General features: G+C 39.7%; 1 protein-coding gene across 1 annotated transcript in view; it reads right to left on the bottom strand.

Annotated features, from left to right (window-relative positions):
- LOC146493697 (hippocalcin-like protein 4) overlaps positions 1–15,915 on the bottom strand; it is a 28,516-nt gene extending 12,601 nt beyond the window's left edge. The window contains exon 1 of the mRNA XM_085148784.1: positions 15,741–15,915. The gene's annotated coding sequence lies outside the window, so the exon portion shown is untranslated. The remainder of the gene's footprint in view (positions 1–15,740) is intronic.
- Positions 15,916–21,050: the final 5,135 nt, after the last annotated feature.

The following is a 21,050-nucleotide window of genomic DNA, read 5'->3' as shown; positions in this document are numbered from 1 at the left end:
GGCTGTCATCTTATCAGGTTAAAAAGCAAAAAGGAATTCTCTTAACAGCTGTCAAAGAGAAAAGGAAGGCTGTAAAAAGGATTCATTATTGTAGGAGCAATTGAAGACACTGAGGTGTTACCTTTTACTGCTCCTCTCTACATATACTCAGCAATGCAGACACCTTTGACTTTTTTAGTTTAGAGTTGCTTTAACCTTTAGAGTACAACGCCAATTTCACCAAAATTGGGACAGTGTATGAAATGTAAACTCTCATAAACCTGTGTTTCATTTACACAGAATGTAGAAAACATACTGAAAAAAGACTTTTAAAGAAAGTATAAGGTCATTTTGAGTTTGAATGGAGCAACGTGTCTAAGGGTCACCGTGTAGCATTCTCTCTTTTATTAACAGTACATAAACATCTGGGAACCGAGGACAGCAGCTGCTGGACTTTTGGGATTTTGCTCTGTCCTGATTTCTAGCTGCTCCACAGTCCTGGGTCACATTTTAACTTATTTTGCATTTCGTGATTCTCAAATTGTTTTCAATCTGAAACCCCCTGAGACTGCAGGCAGCTCAGCACCACTGCCTGCAGTCTCAGTGGCTCTTCTACGATAATGCCATGCTGTTGTAAGTGATGCAGTATGCAGTTCAGCATTGTGTTGCTGAAATATACAAGGCCTTCTCTGAAAAAAGGGTCATCTCAGTGAGAGCATGTTTCTCTAAAACCCCGTGTATACCTATCAGCATTGATGATAGCTTTTCAGAAGTTGAAGCCCACCGACTCCTCCAGATTCTTTGAATCTTTTGATTATAATAAGCACTGTACATGATGATATATTCACAAGAGATACTGAAGTCTTCACAATATTGTGCTAACGAACATTATTCTGAAACTGTTTCAATGATTTGTAGATGCAGGTTTTTGCTGATTTTTAGACGTGCTGATGAGCAAATATTTATTTTCTCAAAACAGCACAATATTTCAGCTTAAACACGTTGATATGTCCATTTCCATAATTTTCCATTCAAATGAACACTCTGCACACTCTGGTCATATATCACTGTAGGTGTGCAGTGGTGTTTATTTATCTATAACACAAAACAGGCTGTCTGGTGTTACCATCAGCTGGCAGTTGGCTGTTACTCTGAGCTCATTTGCATCAGCCAGTAACACTTGAGTAAGCACAACAACTAAGAATAGCAGCGATAAGCACTGCACAACATAAAATGTGAAGACTGTTCACTGACAAAAAACAGCAACAAAAAAACAAATTAGCCAGATTATTTCAGTCCCGTATCTCAAATCGGCAAAACGTTGCAGTAACACTCTGCAGCTAGCATGCTCAGCATGCCCACGTTCTCTATTAAAAGCTAGCTCAAGCTATCTGTTTCCTTTTATAACATTAAAAATGTTGCAGCTAAAACAAGCATAAAACATGGTACTGCAACTGAGATACAGCTTAACATGAATAATAGGTGGTGCTTGTGCACTGCTCTCACCTGAAAGTAACGTCTGAGCTGCTCAGTCATAAGTGATCCACGCTCCTACTGCCATCTAAAATTCAGTACTGCCTTGCCATTACATTCATGTGAGAACAGGTGAGTTTTTCCACTGTGTGCAGAGATGCAAAGCACTTTAAATAATAAAAACAAGTATCAACAATAATAATATTAATTATGTAGGGAGCACTGAGTAATGCAAACCAACTGACAGAGGTCTCTGCAACTTATAATAACCTTCAAAATATCCAGGTCAGCACACACACAAACCTTTAATTAGCTTCAGAAAAGTAAGGTATAGTCAGTTTGGTGTTCATTAAATGAATATGCACACTTTTTCTTAACGGTCTGAGTCTAAATGACTCAGTGTTTAATTGAACAAATGTGTACATCACTGACTAAGGTAGCAAAGACAACAAAAAACAAGTTATGCCACAAGCAATTTATTTTGGATTATACGCTCCAAGGCGCGTCCACACACACACAATCCACAGAGTTGGAGTGTTGTTTCTCAGTTCCTACTGGGGAAGATGAGCTTTTATCCCTCTGTTAGTGAAGCAAATGTAGCAGATAATAGAGTTTCCAGAGAAAGACGGCAAGAAGCAAAAACTAGTCAGTCGAGCGACGACGCTGGATTCTTATTCCGTCTAGAAGAATCAGAATACATATGGCTCACAACTCACAAAAACAAACAACGTTAGGGTTCACTGTAATCATTTCGAGGTTGGGTTCTTGTGTTCTGAGCTCATCCTACAGAAGCAGAGATCTAATGGGGCAGAGATTTTGGGAATGGACGTTATGGAGAGCTACAGTGTTTCTTTTTCTTGGCTTAGGCCGCCTTTCATTGCAAATAAGTCCGATTTCTGCAGAGCCAAGACTGAGAACACAGATTAACAGGCGCCCATGTCCTTTTTTTGTTTAGGCTGCCTTAGTTAGGCTTATGTGAGGGCTTAAGGCTGTGCCATTTGTACTTGAAGAAAGAAAAAGGCAATCATAAGAATGCATGAAATACAGACTCCACACCCCGGACTCACTTCCCACTTAAGTGATTTAAAAAGGTCAGCTGCTGCGGTCAGCTGCTCTACTAACTACAAAATAACTGATCAATCAAAGATCGGTGCCTGGCCCAAAACAACGCCTGTGCCCATCAAACACAGAGACAGAAACACTGCCGCAAAAATGGTACCAAATGTGGATTAGGATGACACAGCTGCACACTAAGACAGAAATCGTTACTCTTCATCAGCATGTTAAACAGGAATTACGGTGTTTCCTAGACAACTAGTTTGTGATTGTGGCGGGTAGCAGGGACGGGGGGAGCGTGCATGTGCATAAGTGTGCCTGAAAAAAGGTACAACAACATTTCCTTAAATAAATTAATAAAAATGTATTTGTGACAATAAATAACAAGAAAATATTCAGCTCCCTCTCTAGTCAGTTCCTCATCTTGTAACCTGGCCAGCCAAAACTTTCTCAAAATATCATTAGAATATAATTATATTATACTAATTATAATAATAATACGCAGTGTTGTCAGATGTCTCCTGTATCTTTCCAATCCATGCAGTTTCCTTTGTTGTTACTGATCTGAGGTTAACAGACCTACAAAGGCCACATTAGGAAGTTGGAGGTGTGGCAGTTGGAGAATCTTTAGGTTTGGACTTTAATTTTCTGCACTTTGTTTGGGCTTTTTTTTGGTGAGTGGCTCGTAGACGTTGTGGCTGTGTCACAAAGATGATGCACCAAAAAAATCTTTTGTGATTAATTTAGTTGCCAGCTGATTAATGCACTCCTTAAAAGTCTGCAGGGGAGACACCCACTTGTCAGGAAACCCTTGCCACTTACTCTCCAAGCTGTAACCAGTACCGAACAATGTTAACCTTCACAGTTGCGACTGAGTTCCAATCGACACATTTCAAAACGTGTACCGTTTACTTTGAAGTGGAACAGTCTGGGTTTGTGGTCACCGTTTCACTGCAGTTTGCAGTTTCCATCCTAGTTTGCAGAGTGATGGAGTCAGCATCTTCCAAATTACTGGTTACTGTGGTGACCTGCTAGTAACCAAAGCAATCGCAAGGATGATTTCACCAATTTCACACTAGTGACTGCCAGCAACCAACCAAATAATTTTCCTCAACGTGCTAAACCCCCATGGAGAATGTCATTAGCAAGCAAAGACACTGTTAAATGCTCTTTCTAAATGTTCAAGTCAGATTAATCAGTGAATCCTGAATCCAAGATTACCAGTTTCCAGAGGGACATAATAAATCCCTAACAACCTAACAAAAGATCCTATTCAATGAGAAATCAGCATCACCTCCTAATGTACTAATATGAGTATGTTTTAATGCCTAAATGCTGCTGTTTCCCTCTAGTGTACAGCCCAGAAAGTCAGCTCTGTAGCTCTTAGCTAAAAAATCAGTTGGTGTGGCAACATGCTGTTGTTCTGCATGATGACGTCTTCGACATTTCATTCACGTCAACACACAGTGCAAACGCACACGCAGACAGACACGCAAACATGTCGGCTTCAACCACAGACCTATTAGGTCTATCACACACTGACAATCTGACCCTTACAGACACTCACACGCTGACACGAAAATGACAGAAGAGAAAAAGGAGAAGACGAAAATGAAGAGGCTCCATATAGAAAAGACTGAAGCGGATGACTCAATCTGGATTCACACTTCTCAGAGAGAAGACAACAGACAGAGAGAAGGAGAACCACGGGGAGAGAAAAGGTGATAAAGATGGGAGGATGGAGAGAGATGTGAGATGCCAGGCAGTTAAGAAGAGCTTGTAGAAAATTGTCCCAACAGCCATTCAAGAGAGAAAGACGTGTTTCTTATTGAGTCTGAAGGGGCCTTAATGCATGTTCATTCCAGCTGTCAGACTGATAGTAAACACTAAGTAAATGCAGGGGACACTCAGTGTGTGTGTGTGTGTGTGTGTGTGTGTGTGTGTGTGTGTGTGTGTGTGTGTTTCTGACTGGATAAACTGTTAAACCATGCAAGAGTCCACAGTACCTTTTTTTCCCCAAATTCACAGCACTTTGGGAGACTGATGTATGACTGAAGCGCTACACTCCAAGCTTCTCAGAGTGAGATCAGATGGCAGTAAGAAACTGTACTCCCAAGAAAACCAACAAGGTTAGCTGTTCGAGCAAGTGCCCTGAAATAAGCTTTTCTTATTTGATAAAGTCTTCCTGTAGCAGTAGTGACAGTGATGGGATTAGTTAGAAGTAAGTTTTAGTGTTTGGGTCAACATTACACTGAGAGAATTCTTCTTTAATGCATATCAACCAAACTCTTTTTTTTTTTTTTTTTTTTGGGGGGGGGGGGGGGGTTCAACCTCGACTGAGAACATTAACCTCAGCTTCTGTTTAGTGATTCATCTTTTCTGAAGTATAATCTAGATCAGAATATCAGAATGTGACACAGCAGGCCATCTCTAAAATCCTGAAAAGGCATCCATCCATGTTTGTTATTTTTTTTAAATAATTTGCCTGAGTTTGCTTGGCCTTCTGATAGGTTATTCTTATTTTTTGCTAGTGGGTTCTCACCAGGGAGCGATGAGCTACACCAAACTCCAGCAATGACAGAGTACTGGTACATCTCAGTCAGTTTAAAAAGTTTTTGTGTCCATAAAAGGCAGAGCTCATACGAGCAATGTCAGAGTAGGGCTGTGCGATATGACCAAAATCTCATATCCCGATAAAAGACATCTATCGTCCGGTAACGATATAAATCACAAAAATTGAACATTTTCGGTAAATTATGTGAATCTCGGGCAGCTCGACTTGCGTGAAGTGTTTCCAGCTGGGCGTCATATACCTGGAGTCGAGTGTTTTAACCGATGCATGAAACTATACATTTTTAGACATAAGTTTTAACAGCCGCCGTTTTCTTTGTGAGTATTTATTACACGGCATGCTGCGGGGAAAAGCCTGTTCTAACGTTTGAGTCTAAGGTTTATTTTTTAGCATGTGACGACTCTTTGTTGCTTCTCATTCGTCAATATTTGCATACTATTTCACGTGATTCAGTTTATTTTGAAAAGTCTCAACAGGATCTTGAGCTTTATTGTGAAAGGTTTATGTGGAAAATAAACAAGCGGACACACGATGGTTTTACCGTCCTTGCTGCTAACGTCAACACATAAAAACAGGCGCTTGGCCGTCCGTAGTGTTGCTATATTAAATATAAGTGAAAGAGAGAACTTTAAGAAATTAATATAGCCACTTCAGTGACCATCAAAACAGTGAAAAAATATTGCCGTAAACAGTTTATTTTGCGACACCACGAAACAAACGATAACATAAAATGAAACGACAGACGTTTTTATATCGTCATCCGATATATATCGTTATATCGAACAGCCCTATGTCAGAGTAGTTGTTTTATGCAACTAAACTGGTGTACACCTCAGATTTACCACTAGTCAAGTTAGAAGTGTCTGCTGTTGCCCCAAACAGGATGGCGCTGTCACGGTTCTGGGTCATTTGTGTGTGTTTTGATAATATTTTGTATTATGGTTTATGTTCAGGTTCATTTATAGTCATAGTTATTCTATTTTGGAGTTTCTTACAGTCCCTGTTTAGTTCTTGGATTATTAGGTTCCCCCTTGTGTCTTTGCCCTGTGTCTCTCTGTGTTTATGTGACCGCTTGTGTCCCCCGGCCCGTCATGGCCCTCTCGTCTGCTGTTCCTCCAGTCCTCTCTCAGTCTTGCGTTCTTTGATTTCCTGTTTTATTGTGAAGGTCATATGTTCCGTGTTCAGTGCGTTTAGTTTATCATCCCTGGTCTCGTCATGTCTAACTTGTGTCAACTGTGTTCCCCATGTGTTTTCTGTTCCCTCATCATTGTACTGTGTATTTAATCCTCTGCCTCCCTCCGTTCAGTGTTGCGTTCTCCCTCACAGTTGTGCGTTTCCCCATGTTTTTGTTATTATTTTCTATTCTCAGCAAATAAAGCTGTGTTTTGAGTTCATGTTCTGCCAATGAGTCTGCGTTTGGGTCGTTTACTGCGTGCTGCGCACAGCCGATTCGTGACAGGTGCTGCTATGCAAGGGCAAAATGCCCAGATTTGGTACTCTATCTAGCCAATGCTGAAATCAGCTACAGCTGCCTATACCAGCACACCTCAGTCAAAGCAGCCATGCCAATGGAAGAATAATAATAGAATAATTTTTATTGTAATAGAATAATATGAATAAAATAATTCACCCAATATTAAAACCAATAGCTGATTTTGTCCTGCTCTGTAAACATGCTTTTCAGTGTTGTTTAGTTGGGCGTCTCTATGGAGACTGACTAGCTTTGGGAGACAGCCTCCAGTGGTCATTCAAGAAACTGCAGTTTTTTAGTTTTCACGTTAGTGAAACTTTTTCACCCTTCATGGCTGCCGATTGTTTTCCCAAAAAACAGATTTATTTATTCATTTACATATAAATATTTTTTTCTAATTCTCTTTTATGTTTTGATCGCTCTCTTGCTTCACAGATGCTCAATACTTTATTTGAATTCACACAGTTCTTTGATGGAGTCCAAATATTTTTTTTCACAGATGCTCAAGAGACTACACACAAGGAACAAAACAAGGGTGAATACACAGTCATTATGATGAGGCTCATGCGGGCTTGGCTTTAACCAAACAGATCCCAGAGGGGACAATGTGTTGGCGTCCCAGCGACTGAAAATGATTAGCTGGCAAAAGCTGTAATTGAGTTGGAAAGGAAGAAAAAATGGCAAGCTGGGCACTCTTACAGTCTTTAGTTTTGTCTGTGTGTGTGTGTGTGTGTGTGTGTCTGTGTGTGTGCTCAGTGTTTGCAGTGGCAATAACCTTTGTGAGAGTGGAAAAAGTACGATGGACCGTAGCAGCAATAGAGGAACAATCAATCACATACCAGTCCAATACCAGCCTCCCTATGAACTGCACGGTCCAGTGTGTGTGTGTGTGTGTGTGTGTCTTTTCAATAGAGAAAGCAAAGGAAGTGAATAAAAGAAGACAGAGATGTCCGATGAGACATGGACTGCCTTCCTATTGATATGTGAATGAGAAACCCCAACCTGAATGGTCTTTATGGCAGCAGACCAAGTCATCAAAAATGAAATTGAACAATATGTCGCCTTGACAACAGCTGCCCAGCTCACTGCCAAGCCACCATCCGGGATGGAGAATGAGGCTTTCGGCCAATCGAAATAGTCCCTCTGCCAATTGGACCTGGCGAAATGGCTGACAGATATATGAGCTGGATCTGTGATTTTATTGAAAATCTAAATATGTACCAGAGTCTTCCACATCCCGCGTGACGCTGATGTGTTTTGATTAGATATTGCTGAAGTGAAGAGAGGGCCATTACACTGTGGAAAACATCCAAACTGATTCAATTCTCGTGCAGTCATATGATAAAATGTTAGAGGAGGGGAAAAAAGGCTAAATGTCCTCTATGTGAAAAGTTGACAAGTTATTTGTGCTTTCTGTTGCCCTTTTTGACATAAGCTGACTTTTGACTGAAAAGTGAAGCCCAGATATAAGTGCCTTAAAGAGGCATGATATTTAACGAAGGAAACAAATCTCGTAGTTGCAAAAAGACTTCTTGCCCTGCATAAATCTATGAACCAATAAGCACAGAGTTTCACAGTGAGATCTGTCACTTATTTGTTAGCTCTGGTTCCAAAAAACCAAGATGGCAGTGGCAAACATGCTTAGCTCGAGGGTACAGCCATCTTTTATACTGTCTATAAAAGACAGTAGAAAAGTGTGAGATGTGATGTCAGCTAGCTGCATGCTAGCTCTATTCCTTAAAATGAGCTATGAACTAAAACCATGCACCCAACATTTGAGGTATGAACCCAGACCATGATGTTTGAGAGTCATTACATAGCTAAATCTTAGAAGAACTATTAGTAAGCAGGATTTTCCAGAAAAGTTATTAACCCTGGCACCTTCAAGTGGCATCAGAAATGACTATTTCATCTTGCACTTAGTTAATGTAGTGGTATTAATCCCATTTAATGCAAATTCTGAGGCACAGACGAACGGCGGAGGTGTATTGGCCTTGGTACATCTCCGTCTCTGGAGAGAAACTGAGGGAGAGACAGCCCACAACAGCAGGATTGCAGAGGTTAATGTCTCTTATATAAGGCACAAAATGACTTCTTACAATTATAAAAGGACATGTTGTTTCCTGCAAATATAGTCTCATATTTAATCTCCATATCAGGTTATATCATAGCATGGTACGTGCTGCAGTAAGGACAGATTGCTATAGAAACACAGCTCACCTCAACACTGTTCAAATGCTAATTTAGGACTAGGAAAGCCTGGGGAGAAACACAGGGGACAAAACAGCTGTGTGAATGTACCCTTATAAATCATTTTCTCATCTAACCTTTTACCATCATATCTAAAAGATCAGTATTTTATTTATTGCCACAATTGCTGCACATTTTTTGAAGTCTGGATGATTCATTTCTGACTGCTGCACTAATTGTTGTCTATTTCTTTAATTGTTGTCTTAAGTATTCCAGCAACTGTGGGGATAAATATTGTGGTTTGTACTCTCTCTTCTCTCTGTGTCTATATGGAAACTGTTGTTTACTTTTGGGCCACATGTCACCAGTAGCTAATATTTCCCCCTTTGTCTGTCTTTATAACCTGATAGTATGTGATGGTGTTTTTGCCTCAAGTGATGAAATAAGTTTGTTCTTTTCATGTTTCGATGGAACCATTTTCTTGCATATTTTGCAACTGGACTTTGTTGGAGGTTCTTGAGGCAGCTCTCTTTTTAGGTACCAAAATTCTCACTGGAAGCTGACATGGGACACTGCCATCTTGTGTTCAAAAAAACAAGGAAGATGAAGAAGATTAAGAATAATATCTCTGAGAAATAACTGTGTCTGTTAAACTATGTTTAACTACCTACTTTGCTAAAACATCATATTAAATTTTAATTCATATTTAACTATTAAAAGCTGTTTGTTTTTTTTAGATGTGTGGTCATCAGAGGACAGCTCCTACAAACATGCGATTTTATAAATTATCACTGTAGATTAAACAGAATATAAAGTGTTTAAAATTAGCTCAGCCTGAAACATCTGCATAGACCTTAACCACATAGAACAAACTAAACTGAATGGCTGCTCACTATTAAAGGTAGACACTTTCTAAGTTTGGATACAAGAAATAATTGGAAATCATACTTGGTGAACACATTTCAGCCTGTCACTTTTAGGGGTACACCACTAAATCAGATGGATGTCAGCATCAACTGATATTAGCATTGTTGACTGGTATCAGCAAGTATCAACAAATACATTTTCTGATATGTCGGACTTTTGCTGAATGTGTTTACATTTAGTTAACTGTTTCAACAGTGTGATGAATAACTTGTAATACTCAAGATGTATCTGTTTTCTTGATTTAGCAAAAGATATTAAAAAAAAAACTCATAATTAAATTATATAAAATATTGGAATTACTGTACCCGGTGGCCAAATTATTGTTTAAAAGATTGTCACTAACTCAGAATATCACAATATATACCTCCTTAGTCATTTTCTTCATTGATAGGTTCATATAAAAATATTCCAACATTTAAAAAGGTAGAAAAGAAAATCATACATTCCCCTATGAGTCTTCCTTCTCTCACCCCCAACCAGTCAACCAGCAAATGGCCCCGCCCCTCCCTGAGCCTGGTTCTGCTGGAGGTTTCTTCCTGTTAAAAGGGAGTTTTTCCTTCCCACAGTCGCCAAAGTGCTTGCTCATAGGGGGTCATATGATTGTTGGGTTTTACTCTGTATGTATTATTGTAGAGTCTACCTTACAATATAAAGCGCCTTAAGGCAACTCTTGTTGTGATTTGGTGATATATAAATAAAATTGTATTTTATTTAATTCTTTCAGTTGTGAAATAGTTAGACAGATTTGGAGGAATAAGGGGACTAGTGCAACTGCATTGGTCGTTAGCAGATTGCCATGATCGCCTGGAGCTTGCATGGCAGATACTGACAGATCTGCAAACACTTGACATTTACTCTCTAAGCTATTGAAAAAGTCTGACCAAAAACAGAGAATATTAAAAGTAAAAATTTTATCTTACAATTGAACCAAAATATTTCAAAAGGCACAACAAAATGGTCCCTACTTCCAGTTTGCATCGCATTATTCACAGTCTTACTGTTGATTAGAGAGCAGTTGGCAAGTTGTTGCTGACAAGTCGGCATCTGAACAATTTGTTGATGATCAAAGCGATCACAAGAATATTTTCAGTGCACTGCATACTTTTGTGATTAATTTCATCCAACACCAACCAACTGGCAACCACTGAGAGAATTCACATTGTTCACTAGCAATCACTGTTTGACAGGCAGTCACCAACCAGTCTCTAGGCCTGTGTGACCCAAAAGACAGTTTATAGTGGTAATTAATTACAAATTAACATAACTAATAACTCACAGATGAAAAAGGGAAAAAACCTTCACATGCAAGACTCATGATTCCACCACCAACGTGTGATTTCCTGAACACAGAAATTAATCAGCACCTATGAGACCAAGTGCACAAAAAATGTTTTTAGGGACATGAAAATAAGGGTAGAAAGTTTGTGTCCAGATAAGAGACGATCACATGGCTGACAGACAGAGGAGTCAGACACTTTAACAACTAAGGACAATTTTAGTATCAAGGCTCACATAAACTGCTTATTTTAAAGTGTGGGAGGGAGCCTCTAACAGCGGTGTCCATTAGTAACTGTGGGTGTTCATTAGTTATTCATCAATAATACCTAACTCCTTCACTCAACATTCCTTTGTTTTCCCTCAGCCAATGTCAGCCATTCAGAAGCAGACAGCTAGGACTGTGCCCCCCACTCCCTTGCCACAGTAATTTTTTTCTACCGCAACATCTGCCTCCCTGGCTAATAAAGCACGAGACAGGAATGGACGAATCAATCAGTCAAGAGACGCGCATGCAGCAGCTCATGCCAGCCGCCCTCACAAACACAAAGCACACACTGAGCCAGTGATGCATGAGACAGATGCACAGTACACCTGGCCACAGGCTTACAACAAAATGGAAGTGATACAAGGGGAGAGAATTAAAAAGAGGGGGAAGTGTGGGGGGAGGGGGGGGGTCAGTGCATCTTTTATCCACAGATGTAGGACATGAAAAAAAGGGGGGGGGGGGGACACTGGAAAAACAAACAACACATTCAAATGAACAGTCACATACAGAAAATTGTAGTGTAACATGTTCCTGCGAGCTGATATTATTGTACTACACAGAAAGTGGATCAATAGGTCATTCTTTCCGGGGGGAAGAGCATGTAACGATAATAATGTGTTTTCCTATCCAGTGATCTGTCACTCACTCAGCTGTTGTGTGTAACTCCAGCTTCTTTCCACCCACTGTTGGAAATAACAGTGGCGCTTCGGCTGTGTTTAACAATGCTGCAAAGATCAGGTGATCAACTTACCAAATGTTTAGGGAACAGCCTGCTGCTCCTGTTATGTAATGAGTACACGGACATCAAAATAAATGTCCGTGCTATGGATTGCTCTGAAGCGAAGTAACAAACATGGCAGTTTTGCAATCAGCCACAGTACTGTAGCTGATACCGTTTTCACCTTGTGAATTTTCTGTCTTTCCACAAGTCATCCTGGTAACATGTGGCCCTGGAGACACCTACTGGACTTTTTTAAGTACTTTGGGTGATGTAAACATAACAATCATGTAAGATGCAGTCACGAAACATTACAAGTGTGTAGTTAAGATCAAAATGAAAGCCATGTTCGAAGATGGTAGACAGATAAAAATACAACTTCAGGATACCCCTAATGCTTTGAACCGGATGCAGGAGCCAATCAGATGTTTTGTAAGGTGGCCTTTGCCGTGTTTCACCAGATTAGGATCTGGGGTTATTGGCGTAGGGATGCACCCAGCTATTCTGATGCTCATTCAAAGCTAGCTATTGTAGCCGTGAGCTGATTTATGGAACTGTGCCATTCAGTTGAACATGTTTGATGCTTACTTAGCCATCCATTAGTAGTACAACGATTCCCAGAAAAACCAATAAGGACGGATCTTCTTCTACAGGACCGAAGAAGCCAACGGCAAAAGGTCCAACAATTTTTTCAATACATAGCAAATTATTGAATATCCTATCACAACTAGCGACCGTCGAATGTCAACTCGTAGCAACAACTGGCATAATGGTGGTTAATAGCCACTGAGCTACGTCATACATTTCTAAACTATGAGTGAGCAACTGAATGACTACCAATGTAACGAATGATACTGCAACCAAACTGCTAATCTGAACAAAAGTACCGAGCCACCTACACATTACACCGACAGGAGCTGCACAGGCATAGAAAACCATGCCACGAGGCTTCCAGCATACAGTGTTTATGCTAATGTTAGTCCCATGTCGCTCAATGGAGCGGATTTCTAAATACAGTGGGAGAACAAACCTGCAGGTCACACTGAAATCATCTAGACCAGGGGTTAAAAATTTTAATGTATGAATTTATTTTACTTCTCTGTATTTAAAAGGAGACAAATACGAGGAAAAAAAGTAAATCAGTAGTTATTAAAACGGAATAGTTGAGAAAATAAGGAAATTACTGTGAAACGCCAGAGCTTCACAGCATTATTCAAGATATTTTTAACTGTTATATTTTGTTTTCCTTTACATACTTAAAGACAATTTAACCATAAATTGATACCCAGTGAGCAAAAACTTGTGTGACAGAAGCTGCAGAAGATGACTTTGCATCTAAATGTTGAGAAATGGTCAAAATGTGAAAGATAAAAAGCCTCTTTACAGCTAAAAATGGTTGAAAAGTGAAAGAACACACTTTCACCTCAACACCTCTAAAAGCCATAGGTTTGGACTGGCCAAAGGCCCGTATTAATAAGTTCACCATGTTACACACAATGAGACTGAAATATAATTTAAAACTTTAAAACCTTTTTTTAAATATTAAAAATACAGAATGGCTCCCAATTTATTACAAACTGTAATATAAAACTGGTCCTTGTTATCGGCAGTTAGCCTAAGTCAGCGTATGTGTATCCTAGTGGAACTCGGAAAGGATGAATCATTGCAACCCTAACTTTCACTCATGAAATTGTGTCCTTTCTTTTTTCAGAAATCTTTCCATAGTCCTGAAGAACAAATTTAGAAGTCATGGGACATTTTTTAGAGACCATGACAACATCCATGCACATCTGGGTCTTGGTGGCTAACAGCAGAGATTCTCCAACGGTCATTTTCCCGGCCAATTTGAAGTTCTGTTTTTTGTGATCTGCTGATATCGATTTTCTATAACTAAAAGCAAATACAAGCAAATTATGTTTAATGCAGCATTTTAATTTTCAAAATAAAAAGTGATTAATCTTTACAACTTCTCCCAAACTCTAGCGACTTATGGGATCTTTTCTCACTACTCTGTTCTGCTAATGTACGTTGCTGTACGCCCACCTTTACCCAAAACATCCTACCTTACCAAACCAAAGCATTTATATGACAGAACAAAAGTCAGCTACTTACATTATTTTTCAGTGTGTTTATAACTTTACCACATCGCCCCTTTTCTACTTGACTCCATGATTTTCCTCACACCTGTTGATCCCACACTGATGGCTCATGTTTGAATCTGTGCTTTGGATAGCTTTAGCAACTTTGCCTTTGTTGGCTTATTAAAATGTCCATGTTCGCCAGGGCAATGGTGATTTAAGTTTTGTATTAGGTTTGTGGTTCTGGACAGTTTACTTTGGAAAACATTATAACTGCAGTTACAATAAAACTTTTACACTAATATTATGTTGGCATTTGGCTGTGAGTGTTAGCACAACTATTTACCTGTGCAGCTGTGCGTGTGTTGCACATGAATGAAACAAAATGGCTCATAATGGGACACAGATGAGCCTGACTGGCTAGTCACCAGTCCTGGCCAACCATGCTGGAAACTGGCCGATCCCAGCCCCTGGCCAGTCAATCGGTGCATTAAAAAAACTCAAATCTTAAACTTAAAAACAAAACAGAGCAGTGAAAGTGTACCGTGTGGGTCTGCTCCTCAGTTAAAGGCCAGCAGCCAAAGGACTGCAAAGCCAAAATTATTTGTCACTGCCACAACCATACCATCACAGATGTGCTTGTGTCTTGTTATTTTTATGTAATAATGCATTTTTTAAATTATCTCAAACACCATATATTATGTGCAGACTTATCATAGAAATACAGATAGAAACACACGGTGCAATACTTTGATGCATGTGATTTGACTGTTTGAAGCCCAGGAGGCCACCAGTGATGTGAACAAGCACTCACACACACACACACACACACACTCATTTAAAGCTGGTCTTATTGATTGTCCTGGTATCATCCAGAGGACTGAATTATGTAGATAAAACTAAACCACCAGCTCAGCCTGCTTTGATCACCCATATCTGCCTCACTCTGCACTCTCACAGGTCAGCAACAAATGACTCATGGATACAGTTTTCTCTGGCAAACACACAAACACACAAACACTGACTCCTGATATACAGCACTTGTTACATTTAGCGCAACGATCCACTCAGGGGGCAGTCAGAGCCTCCATGTATTCGCTAAAAACAGCAGGATACGCAACTACCTTTTGCATGCTTATATCAAGCCATTAACAGAACACAGTCAGAGTCCAGTTTCAGTCTTGAAACACGGAGGGAGCTTTATTTTGTTCAGCCACTTATTGCTCCTACAGCATGAAGGGCATCCTAGCTCTGACTTCCCAAAGCTGCATTTTCAGGTAAAGGCAGAAGAAAACAGCATATTCTTTAAAAATGACTCACCAAATGTAACAAACGCCAGGGTGATAATGACTGCTGTCATCACCAGAGTGCCTCTTTTGTTTTGAACAGGGAAACGTGGACCCAAGTTCAATTGCCTCTACAGCCCCAAGTGTCCTTGAGCAAAACACTTGAAGCTCTATTTGCTCAACAAATACAGTCCAGTCTACCTAAAACACCGACTTTGATTCATTTGCAGTGACAAATTATCACAGTGATACAAACAGGGGAGAGAGTTAAGTTCATCCTTTCTGGATAACAGCCAACAGCAAAATAGTGTCCATGACTTCTTGTTTTAATCTCTTTTTTAGAAATTAAAGGCAGATTTGACACATTTTCACTACTACCTGTGCACGTTAATATGACGATGAAAACAGAGTATTTACAAATATGCCAAATAAATGTCCTCCACTTACCCTGTAACGCGTGGAAGAAGATTAAGCTCCTTTCAGCCAGAAAACAAAAGCCTCTCTTTTTCTTTCCAGCTATTCTCGCGGCGGTGTTTTTCTCCAAAACAGTTGTTCCCTTATGTAAAATAACCTTCGCGTTAACTCACCTCTCTCTCTGGAAGCAGATGAATGAACCGCTGCGTCTCCCTTGCCAACACATTTGCATAAAGCCCGCCTCTCCGACCCGGAGATTGGCTAGGTTTCCGTTTAAAGGTGGACCTCTTTCAAGTGATTCGACGGAGTCGCACGCCAATAAAACAAAGAGCGCACAACAAGCGCACGCGCCTGTGCCCTCGCGTCCTGTCTCTGTAGCACCGCGTGCGCAGCAGAGAGAGAGAGAGAGAGAGAGAGAGCCCAGTAGTGAAAAACTGTAAAGAACAACACATCTCCAGCGAAAACAGAAATACACACGACACATGTTCGTTGTCCTGTGTAACTTTCTGATACTTCTCGCTTAAATTCGCCATATTTTATTTTATTATTCGTAAACTTTGTCCTTTACCTCCTATATCATGGTGGATATTTACTTATCAGAACAGACAGGAAACCTGGGCCCATAAGCTCACAAAGAATTAGACAACCAGACAAAATAGCAACACTACAGAACTCTTAACTGTAACACTCATGACAGGCACCTTGAATGAGATCAATCACTGTCACCGTGGAAATTGTTTCGTTGTTAAAGAACGTTACATGTGGTTTTCAGGACTTCCATGTGGCTGGTGATTGATGTTGGTGACAATGGTGTAATGGTCAAAAGTTATTTGTACACTTCTCATCCTTATTTGTTGCAATATTGGCTCAGCCAGGAGGAAACATAGCCTATACCATGTCAGAATAGACTGTATAAAAGTCAGATGTCGTTTGTGGGACTGTGAAGTGAAGATAACATGGAATTGTCTTAACCTGCTTTCTTTTTCATGACCAGCAGGGGGCAACACTTTTGTTTGCAGAAAGATATGAATAGAAATCTATAAGGAAATAGCTTTTGGCTCACTTGCTCTGTGATCCTAGTAAACATGATTTATAGACCCAATCATTATTTTAAAGCCATAATGAACATAATATAAAGTTTATTTTGTAAACTGTGATCATTAATACAGAATATTAGGAAGGGTGGGCTCATTGATTTACAGCTATAACTACAGTCCCGTTGAGTATGTCACATCTTTAAATTCAGGCTCATCACACCCAGTTTCAAAACACCAAGATGGTGACTGCAAAAACAATCAGCTCAAAGTTTCCTACCAGAGGTTCAGTATCCAATAATTAAGGTCACAGTGGCTAGGCCTATTATATATGTAGTTTACGGTTGTCAGCTATGATGGAAATGCTAGCGCTAACTAGCAAGCTAACAGTGTCAGATTTTATCTTTTTAATTGACTTTAAAATGTGTTGCAGTATTACACAGTGTATATACTAGTGCTGTCGGCATAAATCTCATTAAAATTACGTTAACGTCATAACCGCATTAACGCGGCAAATACGTTAGCAGGTTAGCATGGATTGCCCCGTGCCCGCTAACCGCGCTAACGTATTGACGCCATGCAGGCCCACGCATGGTTATTGGCATTAACGCCATTTTAACGAGATTGAAGCTGACAGCACTAGTATATTCCTTTTACATTTTATTAACACATTTTTAGTTTATATATTGTAATATATGGAACTATACTAACAATTACTCTTGGCTAAATTCCTGCAAAGCATAAATGGCAACACACTGCACTGTCCATTTAGAACACCTCCAAATGGAAAATTAGCTCATCTATAAGCAGCTCCTGTGGAAACCAGTTGGTGACGGCAGCTCTTCATAATTTTTATTCAATCTATATACAAGACAGTCATGGGTCATGGGTGAGAGTCTTTAAGCTTCTTATTGTTATTGCAACCCTGTCACTGTACACTAATGCCTCAAATCTTGTCCCAGATAGTTACATAATAGTTAACACATGTATTGATTTCTATCATGCCAATACTCTAATGCAGTGTTGTTGTTACTAAGAGAATCCAGACCGAGTGTTTGATTAGAAATCAATGTCAGTGAGCAAAACAGAACTTGTATTAACAGGTAACCTTTTTATTATTTTCCTAATACATGAAAATACATTTAATATTGTAGGTGAAAAAACGAATTCTAACGGATAAAATGTCACAGCGTGATTAGCCAAGGTGAGCCACAGCCTCTCATTTGAGAATAACATAACCTTCAGCACAAGGTTAACCTCCATATCTCTGCAGGAGCACTGCAACACACACTTCTTCTTTTCTGTGGCGTGAGTGTTGTGTGTCCTTCACTACAAGGTAAGTTCTGAAAAACTGTGAAAAAGAACAGGACAAAACAACGTGTTTAGACTTAATTATGGAGCTAGTTTGTGAAATGTTGAACTCCTGGAAAATCTAATTGCATTGCATTGATACCGCTGCATTAATCGTATTAATGCAATCATATAATTGTATAAGTGTTATGCTAAACTGTGCTCACCTATGGCTGTTCAGGTTTCTCATGTGACATTGAGCAGAAAGAAAGATCTTTTTATCTCTTTCTTGCAGATTTAAATAGAAGATGATGCTGAATTTCAGTGTTAAATTATAATACCATAATATATAAAAATAGGAGCCTAAAGCTTACAGTAGATTATGCTCTGAATGTTAGAGGTAATGTTGGTAAGCATTTGTTCATGATTAATTATTATACTTAATTAATAATTGACAGTCATCTGACAACCAGAAAAAAACATGTAGCACCCAACCAGCTGCCAAGAGGTTCCAAGAGGGCAAAATCAGAAAATTGCAAACACTTTGCTAACTGTGAGCTGAGCGGTAGTAAAACTTCAAAAAGTGTGGCGCAAACAGGAAATAGAGAACGTTTCACCTTCAGACCAGTCTTCAGGCCTATGTGACTGGAGATTTTGCAGTTGATTTCACAGTCATTAACCTCCTGCAACCACTCCTCCCCAACACAATATACATTTAATTTCCTTGCAAATATTGGTTACCAGACGGTCTGTGTGGCTGCGACCTTATTAACTTGACCTACAGCATCACATGTCCAAAATTCCTGTCAAGTTAATGGTGGTTAGTAGTCACATGGTTAACGGTCACATGACTGCAAAACCTGAATAGTCTGAACTGCATTAAAAAAAACCAACAACAACAACAGCCCTTTTGGGTTTTTTGGACTGTATGGTATTTTGAGGGGGGTCATTGTTTTGTTTTTTGTAGCCAAAAGTGACTATATTTTAGGTAGACATAATCCTTGATTAGCTTTTACAAGTAAAGTATATAATCCCATGAAAAATGTTCCAGAAGGCACTAGCACCACACAGTCCAAATCAGTCACTACAGCCAAGTCCTTAACTTGACCCCCTTATTACCATTACCCAAGTACATCAGTTTTTTTTTTTTTAAATCACCAACCATACAGTTTTGATGGTACAGTACAAGGCCATGATTTATACAAAGTTGTCTTTTATAGTATAAAACATGGCTTTAGAGCTTCCAGATTATAAAATAAAGCCAAATGCATGACTGCCTTAAACCTGCATTCTGTCTGAAGGCCAACCAACAGCTGCAGTTACAAAAAGAGTTCTGGTGGAAAACAGCTTTCTGACTTGTCAGAACTTGTTGAGTTTATGGGCTCAGTCACCAATTTTGAATCATATTGAATTAAACTGTAAGTTTGTTTTGTAAACCTCCTTCATATCACATTTCAAAGTGGAGGATTATTTCATGCTAATTGGTTGTGAACTCGTCAGACACCCGTCTTTAACCATTTAGTGTGCAGTTTAAAAGCCTACAGCAGAAACGTTCATCCCAAGGCTTGAAAACGAGGTGTTACAAAAAGACTTTTGCCCTTGGTCATTTTTAGGAACTTGATCCAGGATCTGCAGTTTTTACACTCCTGCATTCACAACAGCACTAAGGCTAACCTCAAAGATAGGAAGTGTAAGTACGAAAGTCCACATTGGCTTGCCTGAAACACCAACCAATCAGCTTCATTGTGTTCAGAGACCAGGCTTCATAATCAAGTACCATTAAACTTAACTTGTTGGCACTTGGCTGTAGCTTTATTGTTAATGTACCAGCAGGAGAGCGATATTCCTTTTTTCAGCTCTCAGCAAGAAGGCACACATTCCCCAAATGTCCCCCAGCACTGACCTCAACGCTAAGTCTCAGGTCCTTCAATCATTTTTCACTAAGTATTTTAACAAAATCCCATCCTTATTTTTCCAATTCGTCTTTCTGTCTTCCTCTTTCTCCTCCTCCCTGTAATTCAAGTATGTATTATTGAAACCACATTAATTGATATGAAATGAATCTCTTGCCCTCTAATTGAAATATGCTTAATTGAAAATGGCATGAATTTAGTATGAACCTCCCTCCCTCCCCTCTTACCTCTATGAATATTCATGAGTGAACACGTCCATCAGCAACAGAGAGTTGCCATGGGAGACAACCCATCCAGCCTGTCCTCAGCCTCTCATCCCTCTCTGCTCCCTTTCATCTCTCCTGTCCTCTGTCACCACTGATCTCCTCACTTTGGCACCGTTCAGTGTTTGCTCAATTCCTTCTTTCCCCGTTTATTCTGTTGACACTTCAGAAATAAAGTCATTTTAACTATGACAAAATTTGATCTTTACATATATATATATAGAGAGAGAGAGAGAGAGAGAAAGAAAGAGAGAGCAGTGTGCTATTATAATAATAATCAAAGACCTGAAAGATATATTACATGTAAATAACCGTAGGTAGCTATGATACAGGCCACTCCCTAATTCAGCAAGAACTGATGCATTCAAAATCATGCTAACTGATGGGCAAGTTTGAGGATGTGTGTGTGTGAGGTGCAGAAATGTCCTGTAAACTGTCTAATTGACCTTTCCACACTCTACAAAGGACGCCCCCCACCCCATGCACCTCCTGCCTGCCATTCCCTCCCTTCTCCTTTTCCCTGCTGTTGTCTTCTGTCATTCAATCACTCATTGTTGTGTGAGGAGAATCACAACTGGAGGTCTTGTACTTTAGAAATTATTTTCCATCCGTCTTTTTCAGCTTAGGCATTATCCCTATCCCAGCTGTCATAGAGCAAGATGGAGGGTACAGCAGGTCACAAATGTGTTGCAGGGATAACACATAGAAACAGATAACCGTTCACAATTAGGGCCAATTTAGAATCACAAATTAAGCTAACCCTATGCATGTCTTTAGACTGTGGGAAAAAGTCAGAGTAGCTGAAGAACATGCAAGCTCCTCACAGAAAGGGGCCAGTCTGGA

This window comes from Neolamprologus multifasciatus, chromosome 22 (genome assembly GCF_963576455.1).
Source record: "Neolamprologus multifasciatus chromosome 22, fNeoMul1.2, whole genome shotgun sequence".
Taxonomy (NCBI): domain Eukaryota; kingdom Metazoa; phylum Chordata; class Actinopteri; order Cichliformes; family Cichlidae; genus Neolamprologus; species Neolamprologus multifasciatus.
The sequence above is the reverse complement of the archived record's forward strand: the minus strand, read 5'-3'. Positions and strand labels throughout refer to the sequence as shown.